General features: G+C 34.0%; 1 protein-coding gene and 2 pseudogenes across 2 annotated transcripts in view; 1 reads left to right on the plus strand and 2 right to left on the minus strand.

Moving 5' to 3' along the window:
* Window positions 1-24,086, minus strand: part of LOC146923601 (putative helicase MAGATAMA 3) — a 102,901-nt gene that overhangs the window by 72,729 nt on the left and 6,086 nt on the right. The window lies entirely within an intron of this gene.
* On the plus strand, window positions 17,282-19,258 carry LOC146923603 (ATP-dependent zinc metalloprotease FTSH 8, mitochondrial pseudogene; annotated as a pseudogene).
* Window positions 20,237-22,017, minus strand: LOC146923604 (putative helicase MAGATAMA 3; annotated as a pseudogene). Its single transcript, XR_015009801.1, has 4 exons — window positions 21,361-22,017; window positions 20,947-21,274; window positions 20,578-20,836; window positions 20,237-20,494 (listed from the first exon to the last, which is right to left on the minus strand). The product of XR_015009801.1 is annotated as a putative helicase MAGATAMA 3 (transcript).

Raw genomic sequence — 24,086 nt, forward strand, 5'->3', positions numbered from 1 at the left:
GATGTGTTTACCTCTGAAAATTGTGTTTGTTTGGCTGTTTTGAAAGTGCAAATTGTGATTTTCTTGTTTCATAAGTAATGTGTGTTGTTACAATGGGAAATAATGTGTAAAGTGGATTTGAAAATGCACTATAGGTCTTGGCTCATATTTGACTTTATAATCCTCATAATGTGGCTGGAATAAGCCATTTGAAAATTACCATTGATATGAGAATTTTAAGTCTTAAATTTGCTTTGATGTTACGGTAATCTTTCAAGTCCATTTTCCCATTTTTTTGCTAAAGTTTTTTGTTACTTTTCGGTTGAGTTTTGCTCATTTTGTTACGCAATTTCTACGTGCTTTATTTTCCATATTATATCATGTGCTACTAACCCTTTTGTTTCATGTTTCTTAAGCATTCCCATTTCATCCCATATTCATCTCTATTTTTCTTGCAATTGAATTTGTACCAAAGTTAGAATGTAAACACTTAGGAGTTTTGTAATATTTTACTTTCATGCCACTTTTAATTTCTTGGCAAAGAGGCCATAGAATGTATCTAGGGTATGATGTAAAGGACAATGGACTCTAATAATGTACACCGACACAAGCACCGACACATGCACACACATCACTTTAGGTATATAGCTAGAATATGCATGTTTAGATGTATGTTTAGGATTGTATGTTTAGATGAATGTTTAGGCTTTATACTTAGAAAAATCAATTTCCAAAAAAAATGTGAACAAACATCATTCAAACCATTTTCAAAATAAACCTTGGGGTCCAAAACCCCATTGAATTTTCCTTTTATTTTCTTAATCAAAAATTCAATGAAAATTAATCATACTTTGACCATATTTTGCAATTCACTAATCCAACCTCACAATTTCCCAATCTCATGCCCTTGAGGCCTCTTTCTATTCTTCAAATTTCATTTTCAAACTTAAAATCAACCAACAAAAAACAAAAACATTTTTGAGAGAGAACTACGGTGGATTTGATCCCTTAAACGGGTACGTAGGCAAGGAACAAAATTCCTTCAATTCAACTAAAATAAAAATCCAAAAACATTCTTCTCCCTCCAATTCTTCATTTAGTAATTCTTAGGTGTAAATATCATTTCAAAATAGCATTTAAAAATAAAGCGCGCGCGTAGAAATTAAAGACGGTTCCTATAGGATACTATAGTCGTTATGGGTGCCTAACACCTTCCCGTAGCGAAAACAACTCCCGGACCTCGATTCTCAAGGGTTTTGCTTACTTTTTCCCTTCCCAAGAAAAAATAAGATATCACCGGTTTAAAAGGTTCAAACGTAATCAATGTTTGACACCCGAAAACCAAGATAAATCACGCTTGTCTTGCATTCATAATCAAAATGTTGCATGGCATTCATATTTTGAAAATCTGAGAGCGTATTTTTATGTCCAAAAACAGTGCAAATGTTAATATTTAAGTATCTTCGTCCCGTCAAATCAAAGACTTCGTCTCTTGACTCTCCGGACAAAGAAACTTAAATAGGGGCAGCTGTTATACCCTAATTTTGGACCTAAAAATACTAGCTCAATTCTTCTCTTCTTGTATTTCAAGTCATTTGATATGTCTCTGATCAATTGCATCTTTCTCTGCATTCTATTTCAATATTACTTGCAAAATTCATGGAAAAGGGTATCTTAGTCATTTCCTGTATCCCAACTCATTTTAGTCCTTTAAAAATTGTTTGAGTCTCTTCAATTGGTTTGAATAAGTCTTTATTTCAATTCTATGTCAAAATCCATTTCAAAAATTGCATTTGAAGTCATTTTGAGTCAGTTTAGCCCCTAGGGGCATTTTAGTCTTTTCATGTGTTAAAACTCTGCTTAATTTCCAAAAAAATTGTCCCTGAGTCTTTTCAATTGGTTTGAATAAACTCTTGCTTTAATTTCATGATAAAATCCATTTTAAAATTGCATCTGAGTCATTTTGAGTCGTTTTGGTCCCCAGGGGCATTTTGGTCATTTCACACGAAATTTCGACAGAGAGAGGTTACTTTAAAGTACCTCATTTAAGTAGTTGGTTCGTTTTAGTCCATTTTGTGTTTTTTATTGGTTTCACTTTACGTTTATTTCAAATTACATTTTTTAATTCAATTTTATTAATTTTTGCACTTTAGTCCTTTCTTCTATTTTATTTTTTATTTTTTATTTTCTTTCTTTTAAAATCTTTTCCAATTTGCGTCTTAGTCCTCCAAGTCAAACTTTTATTTTTTTAGTCTTTTTTAGGTCAATTGCAGAATAGTCCTTTTTTCATCAAGTCTGTTTGTGTTTTTTTAAGTTTTGCAGGTCAGTCCTTCAGATTCAAAAAATTGCAAAGAGGCCCTCAAGTCCAAAAAAAACCAGTCAAGTTCGAATCAAATAAGGACCAGAACAAGTCCAAGAACACGTGGCAGTCCCACATTGGTCCAGAACATCACACCTGGCCTATAAATAGAGGCCAACTCATCAATGCACAGAGGGAGATACCATTCAATCATTGACACATCATCACAAAAGTTCTAACAAACTTTCTCTCTCTTCTCCAAACCCTAGCCACCGTAACAAACTCTCAACCACCACAAAAACAACCGTAACAGAATCTCAACCACCGTAACAAACACAAATTCACACCAATTCATCAAAAATCCACATCAAATTCATCACACGAAGCTAAAATTCATCGGTTATCGTACGAAATCAATTCGAATTAACACAAATTCTCAGAGATTCATCAAGAATCTTCATCATCGAATTCGTATCTTCGCAATTCAAGCGCAAGCGCGATCACGAAGGATTTTTTTTGAGAAGAGAAGAAGAAAGATCAAAAGGATTCGAATCAGAGAAGAAGAAGAGGATAACTGATTTATTTTCAGTTCAAGAAATCACCAGAAACCTTCGCAAGGATCTGTTTGTTCAAATCTCCTACTCAAATCCAGGTAACATACAAAACCTTCTCGTTTCTACTCTAAATCTTCATCGAAGGTTCATAAGCCAAAGTAAACGGTGAAACAACGTGGATTAACGAGTTTAAAACTTGTTCTTTCGAAAAATTTTGAAAAGGATTGAAAAAGCTTGAAACCGAAACCCTAAGATGTAGATCCACAGAGATTCACCGTTTATTTTTCAAATCAGAGTTCAAATCCTTAATCAGCATAGAAAATAGGTCAAGTTAGGGTTTAGTTTCAAGAAGTTTAGAAAAAGATTTGAAACCCTAGAAACCGAAGGTTTAAGTTCCGATCTACTACGTTTCAGCCACAATTTCATAAAAATAGTCTCAGATTCGTAAAGAGGGGAGGAAGACGAAGAGTTCTGGGCAATTAGTTTCAAGAAATAGCATTAGATCGTCGGAGAAGATGAAGATTCCGATGAATCTTCATCCTCCTCCGCTGTCCTCCGCCGTCCTCCCCAGTTTACGGCAAGGCTTAGTTTCAGAGAGAAGATGAGAGAAGAATGAGTGAAGAGAGAGAAGTTAGGGTTAAAAATGAATTGAACCGGCCTCCTCTTGTTTATAAAGGGGAGTGAACCAGACCGGTTCAGCTGAGCCAGTCTGGTTCGTCCCTGAGCCATGTGTCTTGACCGTTTGATCTAGGGTTTAGGATCGTGGATCAATCCAACGTCCCTGATGTGTTTGGATGATCCAGGATCCATGCAGGTTTGGGTTTGGGCCTAGGCTTCCCTTTTTTTTTTTTTTTCGTTTTTTGTTGTTTTTTTGCTAATATGCACTGTCTCTTGTTGTTTGCACCCCTGTATGTTCAAAAATTCTTGGAAAAAATTCCTAAAAAATTCCTATGTGTTCTTGATCATTTTCTTGATGTTTTTGTGATGTTATCATGTGTTAAATCTTGATTAAAAAATGTGTGGTATTTTCTTGTTAATTGTTTACTATTTTTTTGTTAAAAAATTGTGAAGTTTTATATGTTCTTGAGCCTAAAAATCTTTCAAAAACTCTAAAAAATTTCATATATTTCTTGTTAATTTTGTGGTATTTTTGTGATGATTTTTGCACTTTGAAACTTGATAAAAAAAATAATATGATGCTTTTCTTGCTATTTTGTGATGTTTTGTGTTAAAAAAAACTTGTGAAAAGTACATGTCCTTGATCCCTAATCATGATACATGATGTTTGATTTGTGGAGTATGAATTTGCAATGGATTTTTTTGCTGTTTTGAAGTGTTTTAATGCATGTGAGTATATTGTGTGAGTTTACTTGTCTTACAAGTTATGTGAATATTGTTTGTGAAAATTAAATGCCAAATATGCCTAAAATATAGCATGATTCTTTGACTTGAATGTGTTCTTGTAATTCTCATTTTGTGGATTGTGATGAGAATCTTTGAAGATTGTCATGATATGAGAATTATGGGTCATACACTTGTCTTGTTACCATGATAAATTTTAGGCAAACTTTGCTAAGAGTTTAGTCACCCTTTTTTTAGTTTTTTTGCCACTTTGTTTAATGTTCCTTTTGCTTATAATTTTCATGCTATTATGCCTTATCCTACTAACCATTTCATTTCATGTTTCATTCATTCATAAGCATCCCTCATCTCACTTCATTTCTATAGCTTTAAAGACTTAGTATGTAAAACCTAGGCCAATGATAAATTCTTGCAAAACCATAGAATGTATCTAGGCCAATGATGTAAAGGACAATGGACTCTAATAATGTACACCGACACAAGCACTGACACATGCACACACATCACATAGATATTTTAGATGTATGGCTAGGATATGCATGTTTAGATGTATGTTTAGGATTGAATGTTTAGATGTATGCCTAGGATTTACACTTAGAAAAAATCATTTTCCAAATAAATATGAACAATATCACTCAAATCATTTTCTAAATAAACCTTGGGATCAAATCCCATTGAATTTTCCTTTCCTTTTCTTAATCAAAGTTCAATGAAAATTAATCATACTTGACCTTCTTTTTCAAAATCACTAATCAAACCTCACAATTTCACAAATCTTATGCCCTTGAGGCCTCTCTCTCTCATTCTTCAAAATTCCTTTTTTTTTTTTAAACTTAAAATCAACCAACAAAAACAAAAACATTTTTGGAAGAGAACTACGGTGGATTTGTTCCCTTAAACGGGTACGTAGGCAAGGAATCAAAATTCCTTTAATTCAAATAAAATAAAAATTTAAACACTTTCTTCTCCCTCCAATTCTTGACTTAGTAAACTCTTAGGCTTAATATCACTTTTCAAATAGCATTTAAAAATAAAGCGCGCGCGTAGAAAGTAAAGACGGTTCCTATAGGATACTATAGTCGTTATGGGTGTCTAACACTTTCCCGTAGCGAAAACAACTCCCGGACCTCGATTCTCAAGGGTTTTGCTTACTTTTTCCCTTCCCAAGAAAAAATGAGATATCAACGGTTAAAAAGGTTCAAACTTAATCAATGTTTGACACCCGAAAAACCAAGATAAAACATTGCTCATGTTTTTCTTTGTTTTCAAAATAACAATCCTTTCGCTCTGCCCAAGGCGAAAGTGATATCTTTGTAAGGGCGTGTTTGTTTCGGTATTGCCGTTATCAATACAAGTTGTCGTCTTTTTTAGATGAAATTTGTTAGGTTAAATAATTGCAAACCTAATAAAACAAATGAGCGGGAAAAAATTAGGTTAAGTTGCTGCAGACGTAACAAAATTAATAAATAATAATGATGACACACTTTATGAGGACTTGCAGTTTACACACCCTCTCTCGAGAACATATATAGAATTGGACTAAAAGTTTTTACAATACTGGAATTACCTTTATCAAGTTACTGTCAGGAATTTGAATATTTAAGTCATTTTTCCACCAATTTTCTTGAATTTCTTTCAGCAATTTTTTGGTATAAGATATGTGTTTCACATTCATGTATTTTGTTTTTTTTTTAAATCTCAATGAACATGAAAGTTGGTTCCCCAATTTGTTTGTCTTCCCCTTCTCTATCTCAAATGTTGTTGAAGGAAATGAATGACAAAATAAGCCCCATTTTTATTGTTGTGAATTCGATGAAAAATGTAATACCCCGCATGTAAAAATTCAGTATCAGTTATTTTATCATTGAAAGATTTAAGAGAAGGATAAAATGGTAATTGTGCATAAGACTTTTCAGGACTGAATCATATTATTCCAACGGACTATTGAGAATGGAATTTGCCGCTTAAAACTTTTACGACATTTAATCGGATATTTTAGTTTGAAGAAGAGTGTAAAAAGGGCAAAATGGTCATTTTCATTAAAATGAGTATATAAGACAAAACCATTAGAATTTTTCCACACTTTCTACATCCTTCTTTCCCAAAAAAAAATCTGGTTTCTTCCCTTTTCCCTCACCCTCACAACCGACCTCTCTCTCCCTCTCACTCTCAAGTTCTCTCTTCTTTATTTTCTTCCAAAAATTCAACAAAACAATCACACAATATTGATTCTTGAAGCCTCTAGCTTATTTAACAAGCTCAGTCCTTCTCCTACCATGCCCTGGTTGTGCCTCTTCTTCAAAATTCAGATTTTGGGTTCTTGCAAAATCAAGCTAAAAGTGAGGTAAAAGTGCTTATTTTGAGAAGAAATTTAAGTTATGTTGAGTAATTATAAGCATAAGCTGTTATTGCCTTTGGACTCTGAGATAAGTCTGTATTTTGGGCTGTTAGTAGTAGCAATTTTTCTGTTGTTGCTGTTTGGAATGAAAAGGTAGAAAGCTAGAAGCTAAAAGCCATAAGTTGTTCCAATAACTTCCATAACTGATTTTTGAAGTTAACATGTTAGTATTGCTGTAGAAATGGGATAGGAGCTGTGTATACATGTATGCTTTGGTTCTGGAAAATTTGAATTGAAATTGAATTGTTTAGAGGTCATAAGCTGTCAGTTAAGCTGTTTTGAGCAAAATGCCTTAAATGACTAAGTTGTGAGTTCAAACTACTGTATAAGTGGTTCATAGGGCTAATAATACATGTTGGAACTGCTGTGTTAAAGGTTGGGTCGAAATTTATGTGATAGAAGTTATAAGTTGCTAGTTAAGTCGTTGAAGAATAGCTTAAGTTGGAAGTTAAGTCGTTTCAAGTGTTATTTTCTGAAGAACAGCTTATGAGAGATATGTTTAATTGACATATGAGTAATGGAAAAATGATAAGCTGTTTTAGTAATGTTAAAAGTGCTTAAATGATAATTAAGCTATTTTAGAAGTGCTTAAATAGCCAAACGGCGAACTTCTGGTGCAGGGACTGAAATGGAATTTTTCTTGTATGCTGGTTGATTAAGTAAGAATATGTCACAAGTCAGTTGAGTTGTTTCGGAAAGGGAAAGACCTATAAGCCAAGGCATAAGCTATTTTGGAAAAGTGATTATGGAGTTTTGGAGATAGCAAAAGCTGTAGATTGTGGATAAGCTGCGTTGCAATTTCCGGGAGTGATTCACGGTGAGTTCCTTTAGATAGAAACCCCACCTTGGGTAGTTTAATTCTCCATGAAATTACATTAAATTATTTATTCTAGCTTATTAATTTATATATTAGTTTCTTATGTCAATATAAATTTATCTGGGCATGGGAAATTATTTATAACCTTTAGGAAAGACATATGACAACGATATGTCTAGAACCTGAATAGGTAGTATGATTAGACACAGGAAAATATTAGAATTATCAGATTAATTACAAGTTAAAGACGAGATTCACTTCGTCTTTATTATCATAATCAGAAATATTACCATTGTAAGAAAATCAGTTCAGTTTATAATATTAAATAATTTATAAGCCGTGGCTTTTGCTATCCTCGCCAGTTAGGATACAAAATGTTCCCGCCAGTTGGAACGGACACTATCCGTAAGGATGACCCCACGATAATCAGATGAGTCCGGTATCCCCGTCAGTTGGGTTCCCGCCAGTTGGAAATTATTACCGGTCAGAGTGGAATAAATTCCGGGGTTACTCCACCTGGGTTTATTCCGTAAAATCAATTCAGATAATATTGTTTGTTCAATGCTAACATTCTAACATAATATGACATACATTATGAATATGATTATGATTTTAGTATTAGTATCAGAATTATATCAATATTTCAGATAGCGATCCTAGTTATCCCCCGATCGCTCAGTTATGCATGACAAAACTGTTTAAACCCAAAAAGGGTTGAGCTTAGAGACAGATGGCGATCCTAGGTTCCCTGCGATTGCCTACAGCCTAGGATAGGTGGAACTCACTGAGACATCCCGTCTCACCCCAATCCCTTTTATTTTATTTCAGATCAGTAGGTTGTACGTGGCAAGGAGACAATACAGGAGGCTGAATGATATATTTCCACATGCTCGTGTCGTACTAGTTCAGATTATTTATTATGGTTCCGGACATGCATTCAGATAGCAAATGTACGATCCTGCAGTGATGTATATATTTATTCAGTCGAAATTTTTATTATTGTAATTTTAATGTATCAAGTACTAAATTTAACGCACATTCTAAATATTCTAGATAAGTTTAGTATGGGCGTTACAATTTGGTATCAGAGCAGGTCGATTCAGATCGTGCCTTGAGTCATTAGAATTCGATAATATGTAGTGGGGCCATTGGGTTCCGGATATTTATTCTAAATGTCATATCTAGCTGAGCCTGATCAACTCAACCTAGTATGTGACAGCTAGAACAAATGTCTGAGAGCTGAATAGGACCTAGGAGGAATGAAGCATGCGGAGAAGGAAAGTCAAAGTGTCAAGTTTTATAACGAATTTTGATAAGGAAGTATTTAACGACAAATGGTGGTTGGTAAACTGTGAAGTTGAAGGTTCTTCAAGGACATAAGGGAAATGTTAAGATTAAGACGGAGTACTCTGGCATTGTTGAACGACATTTTATGTGGATACCGTAGAAGCAAGATATTCAGGGTGACTAAGGGATGATTGCAACTTTGGCAGGAGCCGCAATATAAGAAGCATAAGTAAGGTATAGAAGAAATGAGTATTTCTAAAGGCGTAACTAGAACTGTGGGATCAGAAGATGAACTTGATATGAGAAAATTATCCGACGAACAATGGAATTCATAAACTCTCACTGGATGTAGAGTATGTAAGAAGTGAATGACTCGAATGCCCGAAACAAGCCGACTTTTGATGTTTGAGTTGTTAAGTGGACGAATTAGGGAATAAGTAAATTATTTTGGAGCAGACAAGGAAATCCCCTCAATGCGAGCATTGAATGGACAACATAAGTAAGATAAACTATGTTGGATTAGTCGCACCTCCCGAAATCTAAAGTGCTAGATTTATGAATCAGTAAAGTGAAGATGTTATGCAGCATAAGAGTCCAGAAGGATGAATAAATAGTAGTGGAAAGATCCTTACAGATCAGAGCACGATTTGGATGTATTTTTTTTTATTAGCAAGGAATTGCAGAAAAGTTAAACTAATAAGGATTGTACGCTAAGGAAATTGAATAAGACCCCTTGCATTTATCATGATATTAAGTTGTTCTTCAAACTAAGAAATACAAGTATAACAGTAAGTGGAAAGATATATCGGTAATGGTCAGAGACAAGATGTAACTTTTAATCGAAAAAAAAAAAAACTGAATAAGAAGTTGCCAAAGTACAGTGAACTAATGGACGAATGATGTCAAGCTCTTTCAACAGAATGTCGAGGACAAGAATGTATTAACGCATGAATACAATAGGTTGACGTGTTAAGGATTAATCAAGATTTTTGAATTTGAAAATTATTTTAAGGTTCTGCTACAGGAAAAATTGTCGCTAGTGTAAAAGAGTTAAGAACGAAGTAAAGTATTGAGGAGTTAAACATTTTTATCAGATGATTTTTCCTATGCAAGTGTCTTGAAAACCAAAAGAATGATTTTGTTAACTAAATCGAATTTTGGGAGTTGAAGTTATTACAGAGGAGATCGTAAGTGTAACTGTCATTACAGACAAGAACAAACTAAATGGAAATAAGCCTCAAATATTCAAGTATGTTTCAGTTCATAAATAATGTGAATGTGAGATTCGTTCAAGGAACACTTTGCGAGAACAAGTATGTAGCGCATGTTTAAAGAAAAAAAATTGCAGTGTTTAAAAATGACTCGTCAGTGATTATAAGTCGGTGCTCGAAATAGCAAGAAGTATAAAGTTAGCCCCATGTTCATAACATGTAGTAATGAGAAGGAGAAATTTACGGTATGGTTGGAGCAGTACGCCTAAGCGAAGTGAACTAATAAATCAGAGTAGCGCAGCGAGATATTAATCAACAAGAAGTAACATAATGTGCAAAAGTTTAAGACTTTGAATGAGATATTTATGGGAAATCTTAAGAGACGAATTAAACAATTTTCCAAACTGCATAATTCACAGATATTAAAAGTTCAAGTAGTAAGAGTAGGATGAAGGTGTTCCTACCTTATTAAATATAAGAAATTGGAATCACCTATAGTATGTAACTCAGTTAATCGACGCGGTGATTTCGAAGAATGACTTAGAAGTATCAGATTAGTTAAAAAGGAGTCATGTATGAGGCAACAAATATGAATGTTGTATCTAAAAGATTTTATTTTGGTTTGAAATACTCTCAAGGGATATCAGGTATAGTAAAAGGCATTTAAGTGCTAGGATGCTATTCAGAACAAGAATGTGGATGCTTAAACACAATTTTACGGTGAAGTTTGGGAATTTTAAACTCCGTATTTTGAAGGAAAAGAAAAGATTGATATCATACAAGTTAGAAAATTTTATGTGATATACAGTATGGAATTATACCAATTCAGGTAACGAGTATGGAATTATTAGAAAGACTGAGATAATATGTTCCTTATAGTAACAGACAAAATAATATTGTTCAAGGATGAAATGTATATTTTGGAAGAGTAAGTTCATGAGAAAATTTATGATTACGGATCTTATTTATTTTGACAGTGTAATTTGATTAATTTAAGAATGTTGAAAGCTTAGTGCAGATGAAGTATAGTCGAATGACTACAGATATATGTCATGTATTTAGTTATCAGTCGTACTACCTCGTGTATTGTGTACTCGTCAGTTAGTGCACTATTACTCATATAAGAATTACATTTAATGTACTCGCCAGTTAGTACATTTTGTATTTAGATATGATATATGGATTGTACTCGTCAGTTAGTACTTCCATCAACTGTTTGAGGTAGTGCCATGTTTGGATTCATTCCACAGAAAACATAGTAGATATAAGCAATAACACCTCATATTCATGTGTTGAATAATGGAGGAAATTGAATCAGTTCTTGCATTCATTGAGGTAAATTTAATGTCAGATAATGTTCCGAATAGAAACGATCTTATACAGAGAATGATGTGATTATTATTATGAGACCTCATTATGTGGGGTATAGTTCAGAAATAAATTTTATTGGAATTAGTCGTGGTATGAAGGACCACACAAAGGTTGGGTCTGTTCAAGAAAAGATAAAAATTCGACGAAGTCGATAAAAGTGTTACTCTAATAAGCGTATGAGACTTTTCCAGAACTCAGTGAAAATAAACAAGTATTAGTAACCTAAGTCAGACTTATAAAGAGTATGTGGAACCAGGAATTTGTTCGAAGAATATCAGACGCATCAATTAACTTTGCTTTCCAATATGTTGGGAATGTATAAGATATCCCATGAATCACAGTTAAGGAAAGTGTTATTGATTTCCTTTTCAATATATGGAATTGAAAATTATGATTTTAAGATCACCCTCCATATGTCAGCTCAAGTCAATTTATATTAATAGTTATGTCGTTAGAACCTAATGTAACAATGGGAAACCGATAATTTAGTCGGACAAGAAGAATCAGCTAGTAATGAACGTATGTTGGAGAGCTATCCACAGTTATTCTCAGGTAATCTCTAAATTTCGAGGACGAAATTTTTTTGAGGGGGTAGAGTGTAATACCCCGCATGTAAAAATTCAGTATCAGTTATTTTATCATTGAAAGATTTAAGAGAAGGATAAAATGGTAATTGTGCATAAGACTTTTCAGGACCGAATCATATTATTCCAACGGACTATTGAGAATGGAATTTGCCGCTTAAAACTTTTACGACATTTAATCGGATATTTTAGTTTGAAGAAGAGTGTAAAAAGGGCAAAATGGTCATTTTCATTAAAATGAGTATATAAGACAAAACCATTAGAATTTTTCCACACTTTCTACATCCTTCTTTCCCAAAAAAAAATCTGGTTTCTTCCCTTTTCCCTCACCCTCACAACCGACCTCTCTCTCCCTCTCACTCTCAAGTTCTCTCTTCTTTATTTTCTTCCAAAAATTCAACAAAACAATCACACAATATTGATTCTTGAAGCCTCTAGCTTATTTAACAAGCTCAGTCCTTCTCCTACCTTGCCCTGGTTGTGCCTCTTCTTCAAAATTCAGATTTTGGGTTCTTGCAAAATCAAGCTAAAAGTGAGGTAAAAGTGCTTATTTTGAGAAGAAATTTAAGTTATGTTGAGTAATTATAAGCATAAGCTGTTATTGCCTTTGGACTCTGAGATAAGTCTGTATTTTGGGCTGTTAGTAGTAGCAATTTTTCTGTTGTTGCTGTTTGGAATGAAAAGGTAGAAAGCTAGAAGCTAAAAGCCATAAGTTGTTCCAATAACTTCCATAACTGATTTTTGAAGTTAACATGTTAGTATTGCTGTAGAAATGGGATAGGAGCTGTGTATACATGTATGCTTTGGTTCTGGAAAATTTGAATTGAAATTGAATTGTTTAGAGATCATAAGCTGTCAGTTAAGCTGTTTTGAGCAAAATGCCTTAAATGACTAAGTTGTGAGTTCAAACTACTGTATAAGTGGTTCATAGGGCTAATAATACATGTTGGAACTGCTGTGTTAAAGGTTGGGTCGAAATTTATGTGATAGAAGTTATAAGTTGCTAGTTAAGTCGTTGAAGAATAGCTTAAGTTGGAAGTTAAGTCGTTTCAAGTGTTATTTTCTGAAGAACAGCTTATGAGAGATATGTTTAATTGACATATGAGTAATGGAAAAATGATAAGCTGTTTTGGTAATGTTAAAAGTGCTTAAATGATAATTAAGCTATTTTAGAAGTGCTTAAATAGCCAAACGGCGAACTTCTGGTGCAGGGACTGAAATGGAATTTTTCTTGTATGCTGGTTGATTAAGTAAGAATATGTCACAAGTCAGTTGAGTTGTTTCGGAAAGGGAAAGACCTATAAGCCAAGGCATAAGCTATTTTGGAAAAGTGATTATGGAGTTTTGGAGATAGCAAAAGCTGTAGATTGTGGATAAGCTGCGTTGCAATTTCCGGGAGTGATTCACGGTGAGTTCCTTTAGATAGAAACCCCACCTTGGGTAGTTTAATTCTCCATGAAATTACATTAAATTATTTATTCTAGCTTATTAATTTATATATTAGTTTCTTATGTCAATATAAATTTATCTGGGCATGGGAAATTATTTATAACCTTTAGGAAAGACATATGACAACGATATGTCTAGAACCTGAATAGGTAGTATGATTAGACACAGGAAAATATTAGAATTATCAGATTAATTACAAGTTAAAGACGAGATTCACTTCGTCTTTATTATCATAATCAGAAATATTACCATTGTAATAATATTAAATAATTTATAAGCCGTGGCTTTTGCTATCCTCGCCAGTTAGGATACAAAAGGTTCCCGCCAGTTGGAACGGACACTATCCGTAAGGATGACCCCACGATAATCAGAGGAGTCTGGTATCCCCGTCAGTTGGGTTCCCGCCAGTTGGAAATTATTACCGGTCAGAGTGGAATAAATTCCGGGGTTACTCCACCTGGGTTTATTCCGTAAAATCAATTCAGATAATATTGTTTGTTCAATGCTAACATTCTAACATAATATGACATACATTATGAATATGATTATGATTAAGATTATGATTTTAGTATTAGTATCAGAATTATATCAATATTTCAGATAGCGATCCTAGTTATCCCCCGATCGCTCAGTTATGCATGACAAAACTGTTTAAACCCAAAAAGGGTTGAGCTTAGAGACAGATGACGATCCTAGGTTCCCTGCGATTGCCTACAGCCTAGGATAGGTGGAACTCACTGAGACATCCCGTCTCACCCCAATCCCTTTTATTTTATTTCAGATCAGTAGGTTGTACGTGGCAAGGAGACAATACAGGAGGCTGAATGATATATTTCCACATGCTCGTGCCGTACTAGTTCAGATTATTTATTATGGTTCCGGACATGCATTCAGATAGCAAATGTACGATCCTGCAGTGATGTATATATTTATTCAGTCGAAATTTTTATTATTGTAATTTTAATGTATCAAGTACTAAATTTAACGCACATTCTAAATATTCTAGATAAGTTTAGTATGGGCGTTACAAAAAATTACACCAATAAAATATTTGATGTGTGGAGCAAGTGATAGTCAAGCAACCAAAACAAAGTGTATGGAAGTTATAAAACAAGCAAAAGTAGAAAACAGCGAGAAAGAAAGAAAGAGAGAACACACGAAATTTGTTTACCCAGTTCGGTCCAAATTGACCTAGTCTGGGGGAGAGAGCAGCCATCTCTTTCACTATAATGATGAGTAACTTTACAAAAGAGATATCAATGGGTTACAAGAATAAGTCTTCCGCCTAATTCTACCCAAAGCCCCAATCTCTTCCCGTGACTAAGAGACTCAATCCTAATAGTGTTTCCCAAGGTGAATCAACTCAGCCCTAGTGTTTGTTGCCAAGAGCAAACTCTATACAAATCCTAGTTTGATTTCTAAACCCTTGTTTCAGCCCCCTCTATCTCAAGGGTTTACTTTGATAAAAGTTCTATATTTATAGAGAAATATAACTCATAAATTTGGAACGGATATCATGCTGAAGATACGTTTTTTTTTCTCCTTCACTGAAAGAATATTTGCATCAAAAATATAATATTCCCTTTCAATTTTTTTTGCATCAAATCGTCCTTCATACGGTACAAAAATATATTTATTGTCCATAAATATATTTTCAGCACAAAATATATTTGAAACAAGTCTTTTATATTTTTAGCAACAATATTCTCCATCCATCAAATTTTGAGTCATACTACAACATTTTTTGTCTTCCCCTTCTCTATATCAAACCAATGAACAAATTATTAGAGAAAAAATAAATGTCCTCGTGAGCTTAACTCAGTTGGTATGAACAATGCATAATATATACAAGGTCCGGGGTTCGAACCCCGGCCACCACCAAAAAAAAAGAGAAAAAATAAAGAAAATAACAAAATATATCAACACTAGGAAAATAACAAAATATATCAACACTAGAAAATAACAAAATATATCAACACCAACAAAAAAAACACTGTCATTAGAAAAAAAATAAAGAAACGAAAAAAAATAAAGAAACAAAAAACACTGTCACAATAGAATAAATAACATGTAGAAACAATAGATGAAAAGAGAAAATAACACTATAACAGAGGCTCGTACCGAATTAGATGCATATATTCCTTAAAAAAATAAAAATATATATATAAAATAAAAATATTCCTTAAAAAAAATATTTGCGTGTTAAGTTAAGCCCATACCAAATTTTTATCGGTGGGCTCAGCTGCAATATATATATATATATATATATATATATATATATTAAATTAGTGAAGTTGGGAAAGAAACCCTCTTATTGCAGACAAGCGAGCGAGCTGTGACAGAGGTTAGCCCTAATCCCCTTTACTTCCTTACTTCCTTCCACAGTTCAAATATCGTGTTTGAGGAATTAGAATGGTAAACATTGATCTAAGATTTCTAGAAACATTGATGGAAGTTGCTGAACATCTGCTGCATTGGGGACGATGGTATATTTATTACCGTGATGCTTTAGTAGATATAAAGGCCAAAAACACGGGAAAATCACATTTTACTAAAGTAGATAAAAATGCCAAAAACAAGGTTTGTAACTTGTTACTCTTCTATTTTATGAATAATGGCTGATATTTGTTAGGTTTAAATATGCTATGGAAAATGCTAACAAGTGCCCTTGGGGCACTTCTTTAGAAGTTCAAAGAAGAAACTTTTTATTGGTACTTGTGATTTTACTGCATTGAAAATTAAAATTGAAGCATTTTCTACATGAAATTCATAAATTATTTTCTCTTTTGAATCCTTAACCATTGCCCTTAGGGCACTGGTTAGCAAGACTTATATGTTATTCATGTTGCACACGTCACACGCTAGAATACAATATTTTATTTTATTTTTCCTTTTTTTAACATCAAATCTCTTATTATTTAATTTTCATCTACTTTGTTAATTTTCATCTATGGTCATGGTATTAGTATTGGTGAGGGTGAATGTTAGAGGAAGAAGATGTGATGTTATTAAATCGTAATCCCTTTTTAAAAAGGATTTTTATTATTTTATTTTATAATTATTTTTAGAAAAAAGTAATGAATCTATATTATATTATTTTTTTATTTTATAATATATGATTTTGGAGTGGTTTTTTTACTTCTAAGGATGGCTTAAAACAAACTTGCCTAGGTGTTATTCACAATACTCCCTCCATCCCTAAATATAAGCAAAATTTGGCCAACAAAAGTTAATGTATTTGGTTCCTTCAAAAAAAAAAAGTTAATGTATTTGGTTAAAAATTTGTTTCAAATACGTTAAATTTCGTTGACCAATTTTTGCTTATATTTTGGGACGGAGAGAGTATAAGAATTTATATTATATTTACTATAATGTTGGTGTCATTTGAAAATATAAGTATAGTTTGTTACAATATTAAAGTGTAAAATATTTATAATTATAATTTTAATCAAAATAAAAATTTCATAATAACTATTATTTTTAATTGTATGCATTAGCGCAATAAAAAGAACGTATGTGGAATGCCCATCTGAACATTAGTAAAAAATAATAATCAAACATAATAAGATTTTTTGGAAGATTTAAACCAAAAAAAAATGTGCGGGAAGCAATACTAAAGTTCAAGAACCAATACAACAAGCGATGAAAATATGAAAGGATCAATGATATATTTAAATAAAAAATAAGGAATAAAACAATAATATAGTATAAAAAGAGCATATGAAATTTTGTCTTATAGTGTGCTGTCTGATGTCGATTAAGTGGTCCACATGGCAGTCTGTTATTTTTTCCCCCTTAAACATGAGATTAAACTAGGGAACATAACAAGTTTTTTACAAAGTGCATAGACTTCAATCAAACAAAAAAAAGTGCATGGACCAATACCTATAAGTGGTGAAAGTGCATGGACCAATAACATAATTAAACCTATTTTTTATATTTGATTTTTACAAGGAGTTGTGGTGTGGTGAATAACTTGGATGATCATAATTTAATTTAGGAGAATAGTTTTCTTATTTGAACTCATTTTTCTCAGGTCTATTTTAGAGATGTTGCTGGCTGTGATGAGGCAAAGCAAGAGATTATGGAGTTTGTGCACTTCTTCAAGAATCCTAAGAAATATGAAGAGCTTGGTGCCAAAATTCCAAAAGGTGCTCTTCTGGTGGGTCCTCCAGGCACAGGAAAAACCCTTTTAGCAAAAGCAACTGCAGGGGAGTCTGGTGTGTCATTTCTCTCTACATCCGGTTCTAATTTCGTGGAACGGTATGTTGGTGTTGGATCATCAAGGGTGAGAAGCTTGTTTCAGGAAGCAAGGAAGTGTGCTCCATGTATAGTATTTATCGATGAAATTGATGCAATTGGTCGGGCAAGGGGTACAGGCAGAATTGGTGCACATGAGGAGCGTGAAAATACTTTAAATCAATTGTTGGTGGAGATGGATGGTTTTGGAACCACTTCTGGAGTTGTTGTGCTGGCAAGTACAAATATACCTGATGTATTAGACAAAGCCCTAGTTAGACCAGGGCGTTTTGACCGCCAAATAACAATTGACAAACCCGACATCAAAGGTCGCAATCAGATATTTCAGATTTACTTGAAAAGAATCAAACTTGACAATAAGCCTTCATATTATTCACATAGGCTTGCATCCCTTACTCCAGGATTTTCTGGAGCGGACATTGCTAATGTTTGCAATGAAGCTGCTCTGATTGCTGCAAGGACTGATGAAGAACATGTCACGAAGGATCATTTCGAGGCAGCCATTGATAGGATCATTGGCGGTTTAGAGAAGAAGAACATGGTAATAAGTAAGCAGCAAAGGCGTACTGTTGCTTACCATGAAGCAGGCCATGTTGTTGCAGGTTGGTTCTTGGAACATACTGAGCCATTGTTGAAAGTAACTATTGTTCCTCGCGGAACAACTCTTGGGTTTGCCCAGTATTTTTCAAATGAAAACCTTCTCATGACCAAGGAGCAGCTTTTCGATAGGACTTGTATGGCCCTTGGTGGTCGCGCTGCCGAGCAGGTTCTCATTGGGACTATCTCTACAGGAGCACAAGATGACTTGGAGAAAGTCACCAAGATGACATATGCTCAAGTAGCCGTCTATGGTTTTAGCGAACAAGTTGGCCTCCTCTCTTTCCCTCATCATAGAGAGGACTCGTTTGTGATGTCCAAACCATACAGCAGCGAAACTGGTGCAATCATTGATAAGGAAGTGCGAGAATGGGTGAACAAAGCATTCAAACATACTATACAACTAATAGAGGAACACAAGGGAAAAGTAGCTGAAATTGCAGAGTTGCTGCTCGAAAAAGAAGTACTATACCAAGACGACTTGCTCCAAGTCTTGGGTGCGCGACCCTTGCCCACTGAACTCGGTAATTATGAAAAAGTCTTGGGCTTCAAGATAAGGAGAAAGAAAGAAGTACCATACCAAGACGACTTGCTCCAAGTCTTGGGTGCGCGACCCTTACCCACTGAACTCAGTAATTATGAAAAAGTCTTGGGCTTCAAGATAAGGAGAAAGAAAGAAGTACTATACCAAGACGACTTGCTCCAAGTCTTGGGTGCGCGACCCTCACCCACTGAACTCGGTAATTATGATCAAGTCTTGGGCTTCAAGATAAGGAGAAAGAATGAAGTACTATACCAAGACGACTTGCTCCAAGTCTTGGGTGCGCGACCCTTACCCACTGAACTCGGTAATTATGATCAAATCTTGGGCTTCAAGATAAGGAGAAAGATTTAGAGGACTAAGTTTATTTTTGTTACTGGTTGTTCCCACATAGTTGCGTAAGTTTATTTTTGTTACTATGAAACTAATTTGAACTTATATTGATTAAATAGAAAAGGGATTGGGGGTATGATCCAAGTTGATACATTTTTTAGTTTAATTACTGACATAGTAATATTCCTATCTTTAGATATGAATTCTATATTTGACTTATAATATATATTATATTCCATTATTTTTCAATTTTTTAAAACTGTTCATGAAGGTTGTATAGTCTGTTCCTGTTATATCTAACATAGTTCTATTGGGATCTAATTCATAGTTTTGAATTTACAAACTTATTTTTTTTACAACTTTCTTGTTCTCGTACACTCCCTCCATTATATATTTATAAGAGAAAATTTAGACACAAATTTTCTATTATAATTCAGATCAGAGTAGTATATTTCTGGAGAAAGATATTTTAGACACATTTTTAACATCAAATCATGACGCCTTATGTATTAACCACATTTACGATGAAGAACACTAGTTGCTTATTTATAAGCACGGAATCTGTAACTAACTACATGCAATACAAATGAAATGTAAATGAAACTCAAATTACAATTCAACTAGAGTTAACTTGGCGCGCAAGTAATAGCTCTTTCTTCACTCTTTTGTATTGTCATGCTTTGTTCTTTCTTGCTTTCCTCTAATAAGAACGAGTTCTCCCAACCATTCCCAGCTACCACACAAATATCTTGACAATGGTGGCGGAGCAGGCAACAATGTCGGCAAAGAGAGACTGATCATACAGGTTTCAGGTGCGGCAAATTGAGTCTGTTGTTTATTTTGTAATTTAAAATTGTAGTGTCTTGGTTTAAAATTGTGCTAAGATTCGATTTTTGCTAATTTATTTATTCAAAAAAAATATATGCAAAGGAGTTCGTGATTGTTCTTATTTAATTGCATGGTATAGAAGTATATTACATATTTTAAAAATCTGGGTGGACATTATTGTAAAACCTAAGTTTGATATTAGCATGAGAACAATTCATCAAGTTAAAAGGGTACAAATATGATCACAACATGAACAAACAATTCAGCACCAAATTCTATAAATAGGACTCACAAGATTGCCCCACTTGATACTTGATTTTTCCCATTACCATTTGTAACAATAAACATAGCTATTGATATCATAGATTAAATTGGTTCCACTGACCTAGAGGAAGTAGTTGATGCTTCTGATTTTTCACCTAAACTTAGTTTCATAAATGGAGACTCAGATCCTTCAAGTAGTTTGATCTCGAACAAGACATCATTAATAGCCCGGGCCAATTTCTTGTCCTCTCCAGCATATTATGGAAACAATCTCTTCTCTTAGCATCAAGAACTACACTTCTCCAAACCGAGTCACTGTTGATTAGAGTAGCTGCATTTCCTAATATCCAAAGGCAATATCTGCGCAAAATTAACTCATGAGTTTTCGGTAAACATAAGAGAAGCAATGCAGGATAACAACATAAAAATAGTATTTAACATACCTAGCCCTAGTCATAGCCACATTTACTCTTTGTCTATTTGAAAGAAAACCAACATTACCACTTCCATTTGATCTCACAGTAGATATTATTATAATATCTTCCTCACCGCCTTGGAAACCGTCAACAGAACGAACATTAACAGAAAAGTCAGAATTAGAATCCCAAGTGTATTGCTTAACTTTCTCTTGGATTTCATTAACTTGAGCATTATATGGAGATATTATTCCTATGCTTACTTTCTTCTTTGTCCTCATGAACACTGGCAGAACAAAAAATTTCATCGTTACACTTATAAATGCATAATTAATACTGAGATTAAAGATTCCTTATTTAACGAAATACAAGACAAAATATAAAATAGGAATTGACCTTTATTAAGGCTTTTAATCATCTCTGAAACAACAGCAACCTCAACCATGTTCTTCAGACTTTGTCCACAATGTCCAAGTTTCTCTTTACCCTTAGCTATGTTAATAAAAGAATAAGAAGAATACATATCTCCTACAAGGAAATGCTTGTTATAGCTGACTTCCTTTACGACAGGAGCATCAGATAGCTTTTCATCATAGAACTCTTTGCATGGGAATAGGCTAATGGAAGGATGCATTCTATATTGAATATTTAGCATATGCCTCTTGTATCCTAAAATTACCAGCCTCTCAAACATACTTCGGCCAAATTCACATTTATCTGCAATCTACAAATATATAATAGTTTTGAACATATTAGACAAAATCTTCAATTACAGATAAAAATCAACAATTAAATGCAATGATCAACTACCTTGCTTTTCACCAACGCAGGAAGTTGTCTCTCATCTCCGATCAGGATGCAATTGCGGAGACCAGACAGCTGTAATGGAATTGTTGATTCACATTCTTTTAGCTGCGCGGCTTCATCGATTACTAAAAATTGAATGGGGCTCACCTCCTCTGTGTTTAGTTTAACAGAACTTGATGCAGTACAGAAGATTAGACAAGCATTTGACAAGCAAAAGTTTCCTACTTCAATTCTCATGTTATCTTTATTGTCAAATTTAGGAAGGGATATTGTGTCAGAAAGCGAACTTAGTACTTTAAGGCACTCATCTCTTCTGACGTAGAATGCTTGAATGTATGCAGGAAAGCTTTCATCTTCACCACCAAAGTGATTTTTCTTGAATTTGGCCTGCCACAAAGAAATTCCAAGAGATCTTAGCAAATCAAGAGCTTGAAGCATTTTTTTCACTGTTTCAAGTGAAATGAAAGACTTTGGCATGTGGGTGTATAAGGTTTGCATCAACAACTTGAGCTTCTCCCTTTGTTCACAAAATTTCTGCTTGTATGTAAATGCCAATACTGCCCTAAGCTTTTTTTTGCAAGCAAATTTCTCCATGGACTTGAGCAGCCGTATCATGGATCGCAAGTTAGTCTCCCATCCAATATTTGGATCAAAGTACCGCTTGAGATTCTCTACACGGTTATCAAGAAAGATATCGACAATGCCTGGATGAGAACTTAGTTTCATTCTCTTACTATTGCCAAAGAGCACAATGTCACCTAGACCATATGTTTCAAGCTCAAGTGAATCCATAACTAACCTATGCAACCGAATTGCAGTTGCAAAACTGCAGTATTAGTAGGAGCACAAGTCAATGTTCTAGTTTTTAACTTGAGTAGAGAAAATAGCAAGCATGCAACTGTCTTTGTTTTTCCTGTCCCTGGAGGTCCCCATATAAGTTTGACATTAGAATGATGACAATTTATCATATTTGCACTTCTCAAAACAGCATCTTCCTGAGATTCATTCAGTTTCTGAGAGCAAATGATGTTGTCTTCTTTGGTGAGCAAAGATTCACTATTTTCTTCCGAAAGGCAATTTTGACAGTTTTCTCCACTCTGAAATCAAAGCGAGAATTAAACAGGTTAATTATTTAATGCAAAAACATTTTACATGACACAATGCACATGTATTTCACAGTAATTGCCGACCGTGGATTTATTGTGTATGTTAGCGTTCCATAGTATGCTACATAAGAAATGAAGGAGAAATTCATTCGTAACAAAAAAGTTATTCTTACAATGAGATGCGGTCCCAACACTGTTTTTATTATGTTGAGGTGTTCACCCTCGGAGGGTGAATTCAGCGCATTTGAAATACGAAGATTTGTTGTCAAGTTCATAAGGTAAACTGCATACAGTTTGGGCTCTTCTCTATTCCCCAAATCATGTTCAGTATCCTTCTTCAGGCATTTGGATGATATCTGAAAATCTTTTTTTTGGCCGATCAACATAGCCAATATGGTAGGGATGTTCAAGTCATCTAAGCTTTTGGGTCTAATGTTTGTGAAAGCAATGAGATCTCCACTTCCAGGTTCATAATTTCCACCATCTTCCACACTATGCATTGTACTCTTCTACTGTATGTTATGGCGGAACTGCTTGAAATGCTTTTGAGCTTTGGGAAATTGCAATTGCTTGCTGTTTGTAACTTTCTTGATTTCACAAAAGGGAGCTCGAGACACACCAGACAAGCTTGAAGATAAATCAGTGCGCGTTTCCTCAAACAACAGAGGAATGAAAGAGTTCTTGTTAAAATTTACTTACTACTTCTCCTTTAGTTTTAAAATTGACCTTTGACCATTGGTAGAAGAAATTAGTTTGATTGTTAAACTTAAGAATAAAATTCTGGTTTATTATCACCCTATTGACTTAAGAATTGACTTATTAATTTTTTATATGTATCGTTGGTGTATATTTAGCTATTTTAATCACTTATACCAATCTCAAATTTTATGTACTGAAAAAGCCCCAATGAATGATCATGTGGATTGTATTATTCCTATTTTAGCATTAAAATGAATGAAATTTAAGTTTTTTATTTAGAAAAAATGAAGTTTATTTTAGAGTAAAAAAGAATAAGCATCTTACACATTGAACTAATTTCCCTCTTATCAATTCCCCAAGCATAACTAAGTTAGTAGAGACAACACAACACACATGGTTGAGATTCGAACACCACATTTCTCTCACTTGTTAAATGACATAAAAATTGCCCTCTTACCATTTAACTGAACACAACTCATAAAATCTCTCTAATTCCCTCCCATCCGTGGTAAAAATTCTCTAGTGACCAAATTAGCCACTCATAATAACCATTAGCATAACTTAGCAATCATATTCTAGTAAAACCCTATCTTGACAATAAGCACAACTACAACTTTTTTAACAAAAGAAAAACCCCAGAATCTAAAACCAAGGAACCAAAGAGTGAGTTCTCCCAGCTTTAGCGCCAATCTTGATAATGGCGGCGTAATAAGGAACTGCGTCAGCAAGGAGTCAAATAAAACAAGTTGCAGGTGCGACAAATTGATGTTATTTAATGAAAGTTTTTTAGTCTGGTGTTTATTTTCCTTTTGCTGATGAGTTTTGATACTTGTAATTATGTGCTCTCAAATATCTGCTTAATTTGAAATTTAAAATTGTAGAGTGCTTGGTTTTAAATTATGCTAAGATTTGATTTTAATCTGT

Source organism: Medicago sativa, chromosome 5 (genome assembly GCF_051527215.1).
Source record: "Medicago sativa cultivar Bolivia chromosome 5, Bolivia_mono, whole genome shotgun sequence".
Taxonomy (NCBI): domain Eukaryota; kingdom Viridiplantae; phylum Streptophyta; class Magnoliopsida; order Fabales; family Fabaceae; genus Medicago; species Medicago sativa.